Here is a 15,349-nt window from a genome sequence, read left to right on the forward strand (position 1 = left end):
ATGAAGAGCAAAGGTAATTATTAGAACTTTAAATAATTCTCCTCAAATATACAATCAAATTACAAAATAAATGTGTATTGTTTATTTGGGTATCTTCTGCCACTATTCTGGTTAATTAGTTGCTAGCAGGATATGTAAAGAAACCAACTGATTGTTTTAAATTAGCTTTGGAAAAATAGGATGCAAGCTCTAAACCTGTAAATGTAGGTACAAAAAAAACCCTGACTCTTGCATCACTTCAGCAACATCCAGCTTTAATTTTTTGAATGAGGTGCCTCAAACTTGAGACACATGACTAAGCTTCTTTTTAAGTCAGGCCACCCAGCACAGGGTTATATTTGGCAATCAGGAAATACAACTACTGTGCTATGATCCGCAGTCACGTACCAGGAGCCTGTTCTTCGAGGCACTGTATAAGCAGCAAATGGAAAGACGGCCTCTGCCACCAAGCCCCCACGATGGATAATAATGCCTCCATTGCCACTGTATGTTCACAACTAATTTAGTCACAAATAACCTACAATTGAAACACACTAACTGTCCTACGGGGTCAGACTAGTAGTCCACCTAGCTCAGTGGTTTTGTGTCCAAGTGACAACTGGAGACACTAGTTACGGAGAGCATGGGAGCCTGGACGTCATCCGTGGTTCATTCTCCTTTTTCCTCAGCATCTACAGTCATTGGATTGGGCTGCTAATGGGTACATCCCTTTCCTATTCAGGAACACAGTGTAATGCTTTGGCAGATGAGAAGGAAGAAATGACTGGCAATTAAGTTTGCAGTCTGACCTTGCAATGAAGAGCCTTGCTGAGGAGTTTTGCGACAGCCCGATTTTTTTAATGGAAGAAAATCAGAGACTCAAAACACTCAGTCTATGTACAACGGAAATTCTAAGTCTATCAGACAGTCTAAAATATTTAGGATGCTAAATGTCTCCTATTTTTGGCAAGATCTGGTTAAAACTTAACAAACTTAATTCAGAAAATCTAGAGATCAGGGACCTTAATGATCAAATTACTCAATCACAAGGAAATATCTTTTATTCAAACATCAGGAAATCCACACTTAATGCAAGACTTCAGTTAATTCCACTAGAATAGTTACAGCTGCTGTAAAACCAAAGGGTAAGTGCTGGAAATAAAAATTAAAATAATAATAAAAAAAAACCCCAACCCCAATCGTCCTCCCCCCTCCCAGAAAAAGAAATGAGACATGTTGAGAGATCATGCAGGAAAAAAGGCTTCTGGAAAAACTTTTTAATACAAACTACCTAATTCCAGGAGTGTGACTGTGGAGACAAGCAAGCTTTTCTAGTTTTAACAACAGCAATATGGGTGGAAAGAAAAGGCAGGGGATAGCCCATGAGTTAAGTGTATATGAGCTGAGCTATATAGCTTCTCCTGTGGTCAGAGCCTGCAAAAACTCCCTCACACTGCTTTGATTTTTTGACTCCAACTACAGCAGTAAAGCACTAGATATCCTAGCAGCTTTTGGCTATTTTAAGGAAAAAATGCTTATTTTAAGGCAAAGGAGCAATTATGAATATTCACATTATTCTATTTCACTGAGTTACAGTAATTTGTATTAAGAATGGCATCACTTCATTTCTCACATGCATATGTGTAATAGTTTATAAAAGATTAATGGCGGTTTTATCATATGATTAATTAATTGCTTAATAATCATTTGTTAGAGTTGCAATTTGTCAGTTATTTAAGGTGGACCTCTAAAATAACAAAAATTATGAGTCCATTAATGTAATTTTTGGAAAACACAATGGGCAGTAAGACAGCGAAGTTCAGCTAGCTTCTAAATTAATGTCATCCGCCTCCGGCTATGGCTTGCTTCTTAGTCCAATATACAGGAGGACACAGCCTGCCGAGCCGCCATCTCCTCTGGCGCGAGGGGCAGTGTGCCCAACGGGCCCTGCTTCTGATGTCACACCTAAAGCCATATATAAAGCCGCGCCGCCGGCACCTCGGAGCCACAGCGACTCACTGCTGGCTAAGTTTCCTCCACTGGGAAACTAATTTTTAAGGCATCGCTTCTCTCCAGCTCCCCGACGGAGCTGGGCCGCCGCGCGGCTACCTCAGCGGGGAACCCTTAGCAACGGCCGACCAACGGCTCCCCCCGCGCGGGGCGGGGCGGGGCCGAAGCTAACGGCTGCGCGCGGCTGGGCTGTTCGGTTTGGGTAAGGGCTGCCGCTTCTGTGTCCCCTTGTGCGGCAGGGCTGGTCCCCGGCTGGCGACTCCCTTTGCTGCTGCAGGGCTGGGGCTGCCGCGGGGGCAACGACCGCCCTCCGCCGCTTCCAGCGCCCCCTCAGCGTCTCTGGTCCTCCCCGGCTGCGTTAGGCGCCGAGTTTGTTTTGGTCTGAGGGGAAACACGTAGCGGTTAAAGCGTTTACTCTGTCACGTCTGCTGTGCCCAGACGTGTTAGCGCTGGCTGGCTGGGGCTGTGGGCTGCTGCGTGGAAGGGGCTGGTGAGGGGTTGTGGTAGCGGGGCAGGGGTGTGCGGAGTGGTGGTGTGGACTGACCGCTGCGACTCTGGCACAGCACCTGGGAGCAAAAGTGTCTTCAGAAAGGTGTGAGAATGACTATAGGAAAGTTCAGTTTTTCTTACTTGTGTAATTCAGTAATTACAATGTGTGAGCAGTCAGAGAAAATTTGGTGTGTCTCGACTTACAATACTAAATATTGACCTAGCCTCAGTTTTTCCTACTATGGCCTTTGATACCAAGGAGTGTTTCTTAGAGGTATCTGACCACCTTCAGTTGGACACAGAGGCAGTTTATTATGCAGTCTGAGCAGGATACCTGTGGGTTGCAGCCCTTGGGGCTCTACCACACATGTGATTCTTGTTGGACTGTGAGATGATTCAAAGGGCCAGATAGGTTAAGAGCCCCCACCTGGCATGAATTTCTGATCTCGTTGGATAGGCCTGACCTGAGCAGGTTGAAGTGAGGCTGGAATTATCTGGGAATGTGAGGGCTGTAATGCTCCTCCTACCTTCCCCACAGTAGGAGAAGGAATGAAGGTAGAGTTTGGAGCATATTCTCATGCTCTCCTCCTCTCAGTACACTGTAGAGGTTAATGGCAAAAATACAAGGAAGGGGAGTTCTAGCGTAACTGAGCACCTTACCAAGCAGGGTGGCACTTTGGCAAGTGGCAAAGCTGTGATGAAGAAGGCAGAAGAGCTCACTAGCACTGCCTTTAGATAGTCTGGGCAATGAGAGGAAGCAAGAGGTTTAAAAAAAGATACTGTTTGGTCACAACCTCATGATGTGAAGGACTGTGAATGATTTTTAAATGATCTGGTTACTTTTTTTTTTTTTTCCTTTTTCTCTCAAATAGCAGGTTGCTGCTTTGAAGTTCTGAGCCTATCCTGCTCCCACTGGTGTCACCGGAAACAGAAGATTGGTTCAGCACTTGGCAGTAAGTGCACAGTAGTTCTCAGGATGCAACCTTAACATTTCTATTGGATGTTATGTGCCTAATGCAAAGATTCATAAAGCTGCCTTCCTTGATTTAATCCCTCCCTACAAATCCTTAGGCTGATCATGCTTAAAGACAGTACACGTTTCTTCTACTATGTTTTGATTTTATACTGCAAGGATTTTGTGATTGAATTACAAACTAAATAGATGAGAGAATATACAGTCTTAAAATGCCTGTAAGAATCTCAGGTTGTGAAGGTCTTCAGATTGGTTCAGTTATTTATTCATTTTTGAGAGGATGAAAAAGTACACTTCCACAACAATAAGACCATGCATGGAAACAGTCTGCCTTCCCTTACTCTACAAACTTCAAAGACAGTGAAGGTCTGAAATGAACTCAAAGCACTCTGAAATAATGAGAAGAAAAATTCTGTTCCTTTTCTCTTTTTAAAATGTTGTTATTATGTGAGTGACGGAAGTAAACACTAAACAGCTCATATAAAGAAATGTTTGCTACTTTTTTTTCAAAGGTTTGTGCAAAATGTTTCTCAGCTGTATTAGAAATCTTACAATAATCTCTAATGCATCTGAAAGTTTTGAAAATTTCTCTCTTGATAGTTGCTTATCTTCTCTCATACACTTGCTTTTAATGTCTGAACACTTAAAGTTCAGGCTTCACAGATCTGTCTTTCCATCTCTCCTCATTTATCTCCAACAGTTTAACCTGCAATTTATTGCAAGGATTGTACCTATAAGCACAACAGGATCAGACCTTAATTTGTTCTGCTGTTTATCTGTTCTGTTAATTGTAGCCACAGGGTTGTATTAAGAAAGTCAAAAAGTACCACTTGTAACTACAGAGTGGCTCTCACCTTTGAAATAGAGAAACACTCATTTTCTAGGGGAAAAAAAAAAGTGGTTATGAGCTAAGTGAAAAAAGGCAGAAGAGTTTCTGCTTTTCCATTCTAGTGCAATTAATACAGTGTTGACACCCAAAATGTAGCTGTCTGGGCACAAGCCTGTTCCTAGTTTTTATTGGTGTTGGTGTGAGAAATTATGCATATGCTCCCAGTTTTGTTGTTGTTTGTTTTAAACTGCAAATGGGTTTCTTGTTAGGCTAATGGGGGGGTGGGATTTTTGTCTCATGTTAATCAGGAATTTCCTCTGCCTAAATTTCTGAGCGATTTATTTGAAAGAAGAGGATAATAATTTACAGTACAAATGACTGAAAAACAAAATTGAAAAACCACTGAGAGAATCTCCAGTCCTACAACAGGCTGCTTGCTTACAATGACTGGTAAATTTCTGATGCCTCTGAAAGGCGTTGAGTGAGGAGTCTGTTGTGTCTTGCGGTGCCCATTGCAAAATAAGGAATAAAGCTTGAGAATGGTAAATTAGAAGGAAAAATCCCACCTTAAATCTCTTTCAGGGCAGACTTAGGAATAGAGAAATTTTCACTGTAATTCAATAGGTTTAGAAGTACCTAATTCTCTTAGGCCCCTTTGAAAATCCTAGCCTTAAAATATTTGATGTTTTTGGAAAATGAACAATAAACACTTCCAGCTCTTGACTTTTGGGAGTAGCTTTCCTTTACTTGCAACAGTTCTGCCACCAGTCAGAAAGCACAAAGCTCTGCTGAGGTCTGGGGCTGCTTGAAGACATAATGGTCACTTTAAGCCAGATACTTTCTATATTGCAAAAGCAAAAAATTAAAGCAAGTAATTAGTCTATCAATAATGAGTTGATCCTGCACACTACAGTGAAGTGTGACAGAATGCTAGAAATGGGAACTCTCTCTCACTTTCTTTTTTTTTTCTTAAAATGTCATTTTTGCCTGTGATTCCTTTTAATAGTTTGCTTAAAGGTAAACATGCCAGCTAATCAATGGGTAATGTGACTGTAGAGGTGTATCAGAATGACAACTATATGTTGTTCCTGTGTCTTTTCTTCCCTCTCTCCCCCACCCCAGTTGGTTTAGCAGGACTCCACCTCGCATTACAGCAAAGGTAGTAATTCTTAGGTTTTTCTTCTTATTTGCCTCTTTCCAAGTCTCAGGTTTTCATTATGAAAAGTGTGAATGGAAAGTTCTGGATGGTGAGCTAACAAGCTTGCTGTTGTACCAGGGGCTTGGAAGTATGTGTAAAGCAGGGCCCAAGGACCTGGACAGTTTGCAAACCGTTAGGAATGGCAAAGCTCATTGACTTCATCTTGCTGTTGCTGAGGCTTGCCTCTTGCTATTGGGCTGGCCCTGCAGATCCAGCATGTTAAAGCACAGGTGAGCCCGGTGAGCCCGGACCATCCTTGCCCTGTTATATTGACAGCCTTATGGAAAGGAGAAACCCCACCTCGACCTGCCTGGGTGCTGTCCAGGTGGATGGGAGTAAGGAAGAAGGTACCCTCGGAACTGAAAGCTTTCCATATGTTTCTTCAATTTTTCTTTAGTAAAGAACCCCCCCCTCTGAAGAGTCCACTGATCCACATTAGAGGCTTACACCCACAGCCATGTTGGGAAGCTGTTACACCTCTTACCTATAAAAGAGGAAGAGGGAGAATTGTGGATTTTGTTCTTGTGGAATGCGGGCCTACACCTGCAAAACTAGGAAACCTTACTACAAATGCTCCTAGAAACTTGCATTTCTGTTTCTGAAGTCTGTAGCGTTTCAGGTAAGCGCTCTGCTCTGAGTTTGTTGACTCTGCTAGGTATGGCTGTATTAAGAAAAACACAGTGTAATCTAACACTTTTAGTATTCTGTTTGTTGATCTGGTAATTAGAATTCTTTTTCTGAATAAATGTGCTTATTGATTTGTTTTGTTCTGCTTTCTTTGCAAAAGAGCGTAACTGTGCGTTTCTTTTATTATTCTTTACTTATTAGAAATATGTGTGGAAGGGGGGTTTCCTCAAAGTCCTAAAGCATTTTAAAGCAATTTGGTATTGAACTTACTCAGAAAAATGGTCCTGTAACTTTAAATGTGAAGGCAACAGTACTTCTACCTGTGTGCGCTGGCGCTGGTGAAGTTCAACACAATTCATAGTCAAATGCAGAGGGAAATTTGTCTTTAACGTTATGTGGAGATTTTCCAGCACAAAGGCCAGTGTCAGGTGGAGTTGGGTGACTAATGGCCTCTGAAAATTTCCTCCCTCTTGGTTTATGAACTTAACAATTATGCAAGTAATATTTGTTGGGAAAAGACTTTGGTTTGTTCATGTGAGTTGTAAATGCTATCAGGAAAACTTGCAAACAGCTTTCACCCGTATTTAAACCCAGCTTCCAACAGATATTGCTGGTGTCCTTTCTTACATGACTAGAAAATAAACCAATAGCCCAAACCGCTAATTCTAGCCAAGCTGAAATCACTACAAGACCCAGAGTAGAGGGGAATTATATGCTCTAAAATGCTGGATCTGTTGTACAGTTAGTTTGCTAGTGCACGGTGTCCTCCACCCATGTCTTCTCCAACTCTTCTGGTCCAGGTGGGGTTATGACAAAACTACGTAGAACAAGCTGTGCCAGCTCTAGAGAGACACAGGCGCAACCAGATTTTCTTGCACCATTCTCTTGGGAGGGCAGCTTCCCTGGCTCTTTACTTTGATCAAGCCTTAAAAAATAGGATAGAGAAAGATTCGGGGATGTGGGTGACAGTCTAGAGAAAGCAGTGTTGGGATCCTTTGAGGTTACCTGGCCTTTGCTGTTTTTTTGTGAGTGCTGTGAATCTATAGCATGTTTGAGATGATCGGTCCCTCCTTACCATGTCTTGTGCCAATTCACTGTCTTCTGAAGATCTGTTTTCCTTTTTCTCAAGGGAGTTTTTCTGAGCGTGGAGCTTCTTCCTGTGTAAAAGGCAACAGAGAGCTTGCCCAGTTAGCTGTGACCTATGAAGGAGACGTTTATGGTACCATTTTATGCTAGTGGCAACTGGAGCAGTGCGTGATTAATCAGGTTCTCATGTACAACGTGAAGGTTTCCTAGGTAGAGAAATAAGTGGAAAAGAGGACTGCAGTCACCATTGTCTCTTATACAAGACTGCATAAAGGTATACATAAGGAATACGCAGCTCCAGCCCCCTGCTGTGGATGGACAGCTGTTAGTAGCCAGTTTCTGCAGGGCTGAGTTCTGTCCCCCTTCCTGTTGGCCAGGGAAGGCATTGGTGTGAAGGATGGGCTGTGTCTAGTGCTCATTTTTGAATCTAAGTGCTGAGAAGCCTGTCTGGCACCATATTATATAATACACTGTTCCAGACTACAATCCACACAATGTGTATGTTGTACTAAAGATCCTTGAAAGCATGTGTGCGGGTTTTCTTTTTAAATATCACCTACAGGTACATGCTTTGCTATTTCTGGAGCTGTGCTTCTGTGTTGGGACATATAATAGTGCTGCACTGTACAATACTGTGTTGTTTTCTGCATGTCAACATAGGGTAATTCTTGCTCTCATGCATATGGTTGAACTGATTGCTTGATTAGAGATCAGAAAAATATTTTTGGCAAAGGTGTAATAGCAGAAATCTGAGAAAAGCTTGCCTTTTTGAGACCAAGCTTTAACTGAACTCTAACCATACTTCATCTGTCTTTTTGGACCTTGTTCTCTCTGTGCGTTTGTTATTAAAGAAAAAAAAGGCTTTTGTGATGTCCTTGATTCTGAGTCAGTGTGGTACAAGGGAGTCTTCATCTGCTGTTGCCCACATAGAGAATTTATGGTCATATTGACACACAATTATAAAGTGCTAATGAATTGAGTGATGATTGAGAGATGTGGCTGGGAAGAGGAGGCAGACAAAAATTAATGGTTATTTCTTAACTCTGCCTACTCTCTCCATTTCCCCCTCTGTTTTGCCAAATGGTTCCATTTGGACTGATGTCTTTTAATGCTTACAGCCCAAAGGTGTTTTTTGTTTTTTCTCTTTAAGGAAGAAAATTGGTTCCGTATGTTCTGTATGTTAAGTTTCCTTAACATTTTTTTCAACATGCATAAAATTACAGATCTCTAGAGAGAATGAAATACCATACTGCACATTGTAATACCACACCCAATTGCTTGCTTCTCCTCTCTGTTGCCAAACCTTCCAAAAATCATAATGTAGAATTAATACATTTACCGGGGCTGGTTTTCCATGCTTGATACAAAGTAAAAATATAACTGAGTAACCAGGCACAGAAATAAGTGATGTCAGTTTGAGGTGGATAAATACAATTCTGGGGATAAAATGGCCTTTTGCCTTGAATCTACTGTCTACAAAGGGTCAGGGTGGAGGAGAGACTGGATGTGTGAGGACTAACTTTTTTTTTTTTTTTTAAACAGTGCCATCCCATGTGTAGCTACAGAACTATGCTTCAGGTTATAGATGGTGCTCCCTGAGAGAACAGAAAAGATGATATCAAGTTTGATAGCTGAAGCAGATTTTATGAGGATGGTAAATGGTGCCTAATATGAACCAAAAAGTAGAAAAAGACTCCAAGGTCATCAGTCTGTACTCAAAACTTGTTCTATAGTATTGTGTTCAGATGTATGAATGTTTGAAAACCACTGAAAATATCAGAAGGGTTTATGGACTGTCATACACTTTTTACTTCTTGCCTGATTTGCACTGTTAAAGTGAAATGCCTTTTCTGAGTGCCAGTTGTGGAGCAGACTACACAAGTCATGTTTTTCTCATTTCCCTGGCATGGCAGAAGCACAGTGTGTCATATGGTTTGCTCTCTCCCCAACAGGCCCTTCCCGAGGAGGGGAGGAGTGTGGTTGTGGAGGTTGTCTGCAGCTACATCTTTGAGATTAAGTGCTCAGGGTATTAAAATGATGTTGTTGAACTTTGTGGCTCAGCAAGATGGATCTCAGCTCTGCTCTGAATAAGTCATTTACTCCATTGTTGTACCCTCCCACTATAGTATTCATACTGTTTTTTTCCACTCCCATTTCTTTTATTTTTTCTTTCTAACATTTTTCTTTCCTCAGGCTCCCTCCCCTGTCTCTCTCCTCCCCTCCCCCCCCCAATAATCTGCATTTACCTTTTTTCTGGCAGTCCTGAGCTGCACAGGCACTTTTTTCTTCCCTCTTATCCCTTCAGACCTTCACTTTTTCTTGTTACGTCTATTCTGGTTTTCCCCTTTCCTCATCCCTTCCTTCCATTATTTCCTCTCCCCACCTTTACTTGGCATGGAAAATGTCAAGTCAGTTTAGCTGGGAGTTTGCATGGGACATTTGAGAAAACCGAAATGAGGCAGAGGAAGGTAAGGGAAAGAAGTCTGTAGCTGGTTGTTTTAAAAGGGACTTGTGTTTCCAATAGCTTAAGAGGAGAGGGGAAAAAAAAAAGAGGGTGAAGCATTGAGAACTTTATTCTGGTGAGCTCCTGTTCGTTTTGAATCCTGTCAGCAGGGAACTTGCTACAATAACGAGAAGTCATTAGCTGCCTTGTTTTATACCCATTGAATATGACCCAATTTTTACAGGAAATAGTTGGGACTTTAAAACTCCCTCCCCCTCCTTGCCACAAAAACAATTTGGAGAAGGAATGGGATACCAAATATTTAAGAAGCCATTTTAAAAGTTCTTTTTGTTCTTTTCATCAGCTCTCTCCCTGTCCTCTTGCCAGCGTGTGCAGTAAGTTCCTGTCCCTGAGAGTTTGCACCAAAACCACAGTTTGAACCAGGCTGTGCATAATGGGCGTCTGTTAGTTCCTGCCAACTGAAGCTCCCAGCAGTAGATGGAAAATTAGACATACACCACTGCACAATAAATCTTATTGTAATTCACCCAGCTAGCATCACCATGAACAGGCCTTGAAAAATCTCGTGTGTGCTTGAAATCATACTTGTGCTCCTGCCATTAAAGAATGAAGGAGGGGGAAAAAAAAAAAAACCTCGTAAAGAAAGCTTCATTTACTTTTTTTGTTATAAAATACTTTTTACTGGTGCCAGCTGGAAGGAAAATGACCCAGTTAGATCTCAAAATTATGATGTAGCTTTAAGTGCTATGTTTAGATTAACTGCCAAAATGTTAGTATAAAGTGGTAGGTGTTTGTGCTGCAGATAATAACTAATGTACTGTTGGTCAAGATAGGCCACTGTTCTGTTATTATTGTATGGATCTTATGACTAAACATTGGAGCAAGCCTAGTGGAACAACAATATTTTACTGTGCCTGGAATACTAGCTTGTCAGAACTTAATTGGGGTGCCAAAAATCTCATAAATCAGATGGGGAAGATGTCTTTTTTCTGTGTGCTGATATTTCTGATTTGTATTCCTGTCTGTAAAGTGAACTGTGTTTGTCTTATGTATTTCCTGGCAAGTATGGTGTCTCAAATACAGTCAGACCCCTCCAATTGCCAAATAATCATGGTCTTCCAAAGACACTGAAAATGTTTTTTCCCTATGCTTGTGAGACTGGGTTAAATGTGTTGTATATTTTAAAGGACCTGGCTTACAACAAAAAATCAAGGTTAAAAGCACTTCAGAACTCAAGTTGTGCTGATGTGTATGACCTTTGGGCCCAGAATTAGCTATTTTTACTCTGTTGATATGAAACATTAACCTCAGTCAAATGTTTCTTGCAAGAAATGAAAACAAAACTGTGATGTTTAAATACACAATCTAGATGTACCTACACCAGTCGCCATGAAAAAGTCAACATTTGCTAACAGGCACCGCATGGTGGATTCTGTGGTACTGCAGTTACTTCCCCTCCTAGTCAAAGAAATACCTGTGGGAGAGGAAAGAGCTGAAGTACTTTGGGTCTACAGGAACTTCTGACCAGCCCGCTGCTGTCAGCAGTCTGCTGATGCCACAGCCTGCCCAGGTCTCCTCCCTCACCCGCTCTGCTGTACCCCAGGCCATGGCCGTGACTAGGCATCGTTCAGTGGTGTTGGGTGCCTGTCCTTTTGCCCCTGCTCCTGACTCCTATGTTACTGCCGTGTGGAAAGACTTGATAAATTATACCAGTCATAATAACAACAACTGTATTATTGTTGTTTCTTTTTAGTGAGGGGGAGGTGACGTTGAACCAAAATAACAAATATATGTACATTTTTTTCAGTTTAGTTTCCTTATTTCTGGGCTTAGCCCAAGACAGCTGACGAGTGAAGTCGGGGCGGCAGTTCCCTTGGATTTTCATGTGGACCTGGATTGCTCCTTTTTTCTTCTTTCTCTTCTAGTAATATGAAAAGTCATGATGGGCCTGATTTATCTCCCTTGGGAAATCTTTGGTGAATTAGATCTAGGAACAGGCTCAAGCCAGTGTCATGAAATATTGAACAAGATGGGCATTAAAGTGCCCTGTCAAAGAGGGCAGAGAAGGGGACAAGTGGAGGAAAAATAAAGTTGTGATGAAGATCTTGAGCTTGGATATAGGAGACCTGGATTCAGTTTCTTTCCTGGGCATAGAAAATTGGCTTAACTGATTAAAGTTGTCTTTTGAAAGTGGGCTTGACAGAATGAAATTGTAATTTTCCATCTAATGGGTTCTGGGACAGTCAGGTTCTTTAACTTTGATACTGGAATGTTACAGCATGAAAAAGATACAAAAAAACAATGCAGACACTGTAAAAAGATTGTTACCAAATTCTGCTCACACTTAATTTGGGGTTTGGTGTTGCCTCTGCCAGCCGTGCTAGTGTGTAAGGAAGTGTGTGCTGATCTCATTGTTATTTGGGCTTGCTTTCGATAGCTGAGCTTTTAGAACAGGGGAGTTGAGAACAACCTCCAACTCTTGACTAGTCCTAAGCTAATAAATGGATATGCAGTCTCTGCCTTGCCTAGAAAAACAACCAGATTTCATAGAGGGTGTGTAAATAGCAAAACTAGCAACTTGCTGAAAATCAGTGTTTTCCAAAGCGCTGTCTTGGACAATACAGTATAGGAAAAGGATATTACCAACAATATAACTAGGATACGTTATATAGTCAGAACGTATGTTAGATTTGCATTATTCTTCCAAAATTATTTTCAAATGATTTTTGTATTGTCTATGTAAAATCCAGTACAGAAGTTCTGCAGATATAGTACACAAGAAAGAGATGATTAACTGGTTAGTATTTATGTTTTACTCCAACTGAAGTCAATAAGATACTTGCTGTTTTAATGCCTGTGGTTTCAGGAATGGGTAGGGAATAACTGGCAATAATTCAAATAGGAAAGTAGTATACTTCAAATAATGTTATCACATTGATCTTTTTACTGTAATGTTTTCCTTACAATTCAGAATGACCAAAAATTTATGCAAAATCCTTTGGCTGCCAAATTAACAGAACAGTGAGACACTTCCCAAAGTCATGTTACTCTATATTTGGTAGGGGGATATATGAATACAGCATGGTGTAAAACAAATGAGAGTAAAAACATGGGTAAAACTCCTTCATATCTTTATTCATATCCACTAAGATGTCTCTCTTGTGGAGTACTTACGGATATACTTTGCTTTGCTGGAGTACTAACATTTTTAAAGTTAATAGGTTTTGGGTCTTCTGAATTGGGAGTGCTGTGGACAGTGGTGTTTTGAATTCACCCAGACCTGTAATATTTATGTAATATATTATCCTAATCCACTCAATCTAATGTTAAATACATTTAAGTTTTATTGCAGATTTTCCTGCTTAAATTCATAGAATGAAAACTTAACATCTTATCACTTCCTGGTAAGGTAAAGGCTGAGTTGAACGCTTTAGAAAGTGAACAGTTTATTTTAATTTGCTATTCCAATTAGTGTTCAATAAGAAAGTAATTATATTTAGATGCTAAAAAATATGACACTACTCTTTTTCAAATGAAATTATTTAAAGTAGATGATACTCTGGAAACTTAAAAGTTTCTGCTACTTAGTTTGAAAGATGTGACAAAAGATTTGTGTAGATGTAGAGCAGTGATTGATAGGGACAATATCACCTCACTGGCACAGGGAACTGAATGCTTGGGGTAAAAAGCATAAAGGATATTGATGTCTTTTAACAGAGGCTTATAGTAGAAGAGGATCTGATTTAGTGCTTTATGGACCAGGATTAGGACTTCTAAATACAATTTTAGACTATGTTCAGAAACATGATAGAATGCTGTTAATTAAGAATCCCAGTCTAGGAAGGTCTAATATGAAGGATCCAGTCTGAAAACTAACCTTTGGATTTACAGGTTGGGTGCTGAAGTCCTGAGTCCCTAACTGTGAAGCACTGTAGCCTCCCTGTTCCTGCTGACGTTGCCCATCAGAGCTGGGTCTGCGCTGAAGCTAGCACTCTTCTGTTACTACATTGTTTGGGTAGGTAGATGGCTTAGCATGGGTGTGTAATGAAACTTCTTTTCAGTCTTACCTGGATCAAGGTAATCAGGGAGCTGGGATTTTTTTTATTAATATTTGCTGTGTAGGAGCTATCAGATGAAACCTCCACAATCAAAATTCACTGCTGCTTTATATTTATGTTTTTCTTTGTAATGAGAAGCTTTGAGGAATTCAAAAGGGTGGGTTTTTTTGCTTTTTGTTTTTGTTTTTTTTTGTCACAGGGCATGTAGGTGGTGTGGTAATCTCTGAACCTTGTTTGTCCATCAATTGTTGTAGCTTGATACTATAGTTTTTCTCACTATTGCAGAAGTTGCCAGTTCAAAACCTTTACTATTAATAGCTTGAAGTTTATTGAGATGGGAATGGCCTGGACTCCCGTTAAGAAACAGCTGAGCATCTGGGAGTTTGTGACACATAGCTATTTTCCTTTTTCTCAATGACTGTGTAGCATCTAAGAGGAAGGGCTTGGGATAAGAATCATATGAGTACAGGTGCCTCTGTTGGTAACGTTTATTCCCTAATAATTATTGAGAATGTTTGGTATTTATGCAAAACTCCCCTTTGGTCAACAATGAATGTTTCCACTGATGGCAGTAGTCTTAGAATCTGTACCATAAATAACGACATTGTAAATTCATCTCATGTATTCACAGCATATTGGATGACCATGGAAAGAAAATTAAGAAAATACTTCTGTAGAATGGTAGCTACAGAAAGCTACAGCTATAACTGCATTTCTTTGTAATCCAGGGACAGAACATGTAGTTATATTCTACTGAAGGTAAAGTTACCCCTAATGATGTCAGAGTTTCTGTTTTTATTTCTAAGCAGCAAAGCAGTCCAAATCAAAACACATTCTGAACAATCTTCAGCTTTAGGATAATTTAAAATCTAAAGTTAATTCGTATCTGAAATGCTTCCAGATCCTAACTGTGTAGAGTTGAACCCCTTTCTAACCCTTGTGTTTAGCTTGCCAGTCTGTAAATTGTGCTGACAATTTACCTCAATTGTTGACACACTTGTTATCTTCAAGTATTCCCCTAATTTCCCTGGGATGATGATAATATGTTTTGGATAGCCACTAATGCTATCTCAGGTATCCTTAAAATTAATCATTGAGAGTTGGATTTGGCTATGCACTGCCCATGGATGAGCAAAAGGATGTTGTGATCATACTCACCAGTGTTGCTAATGAGGGCACTGCTTGGTTCTGCACTGAAAGAAGCTGTCTGACTGCTTGAGCTGCTGGAAGGTCAAAGCTTTTCTACCTGGACCATGCACCTTACAAAGCTACAAGGTTGCTCCCTGAACTGAACATTTTAATGGTGGTTTTGTAGACTAAACAGGTAAGTTATCCTGCTTTGAATCTCCTGTACTGCATGTTTTACTTAGAGACTTACACTGGCGATTCTGCTGGGTCCTACTGTACTTTCAGTTTTAGGTGGTGCATGTTGTCACATGAGTTGCATGCTGTGCTGATTAAGCTGCATACTTCACTAATCAAGCTGCAAAGTTAAGTAGGTGAAATTTAATACACTCTACTAATCAAGGTGCATTCTTTGTTGAGCAAGCTGAATATTTTAAATGCAGAGTTTTTATGTACTCTGGTAACTGCCTTGTAGGCCTCTATTGCCTACAACCGTGGCTACCAGAAAGCC

General features: G+C 40.5%; 1 long non-coding RNA gene across 1 annotated transcript; it reads left to right on the forward strand.

The window, feature by feature from the left end:
• Positions 1-2,034: 2,034 nt before the first annotated feature.
• Positions 2,035-13,664, forward strand: LOC106497050 (uncharacterized). Its single transcript, XR_001294721.2, has 3 exons — positions 2,035-2,191; positions 3,351-3,431; positions 13,547-13,664. It is a non-coding gene; the product is annotated as an uncharacterized lncRNA (long non-coding RNA).
• Positions 13,665-15,349: the final 1,685 nt, after the last annotated feature.

This window comes from Apteryx mantelli, chromosome 4 (genome assembly GCF_036417845.1).
Source record: "Apteryx mantelli isolate bAptMan1 chromosome 4, bAptMan1.hap1, whole genome shotgun sequence".
Lineage (NCBI taxonomy): Eukaryota > Metazoa > Chordata > Aves > Apterygiformes > Apterygidae > Apteryx > Apteryx mantelli.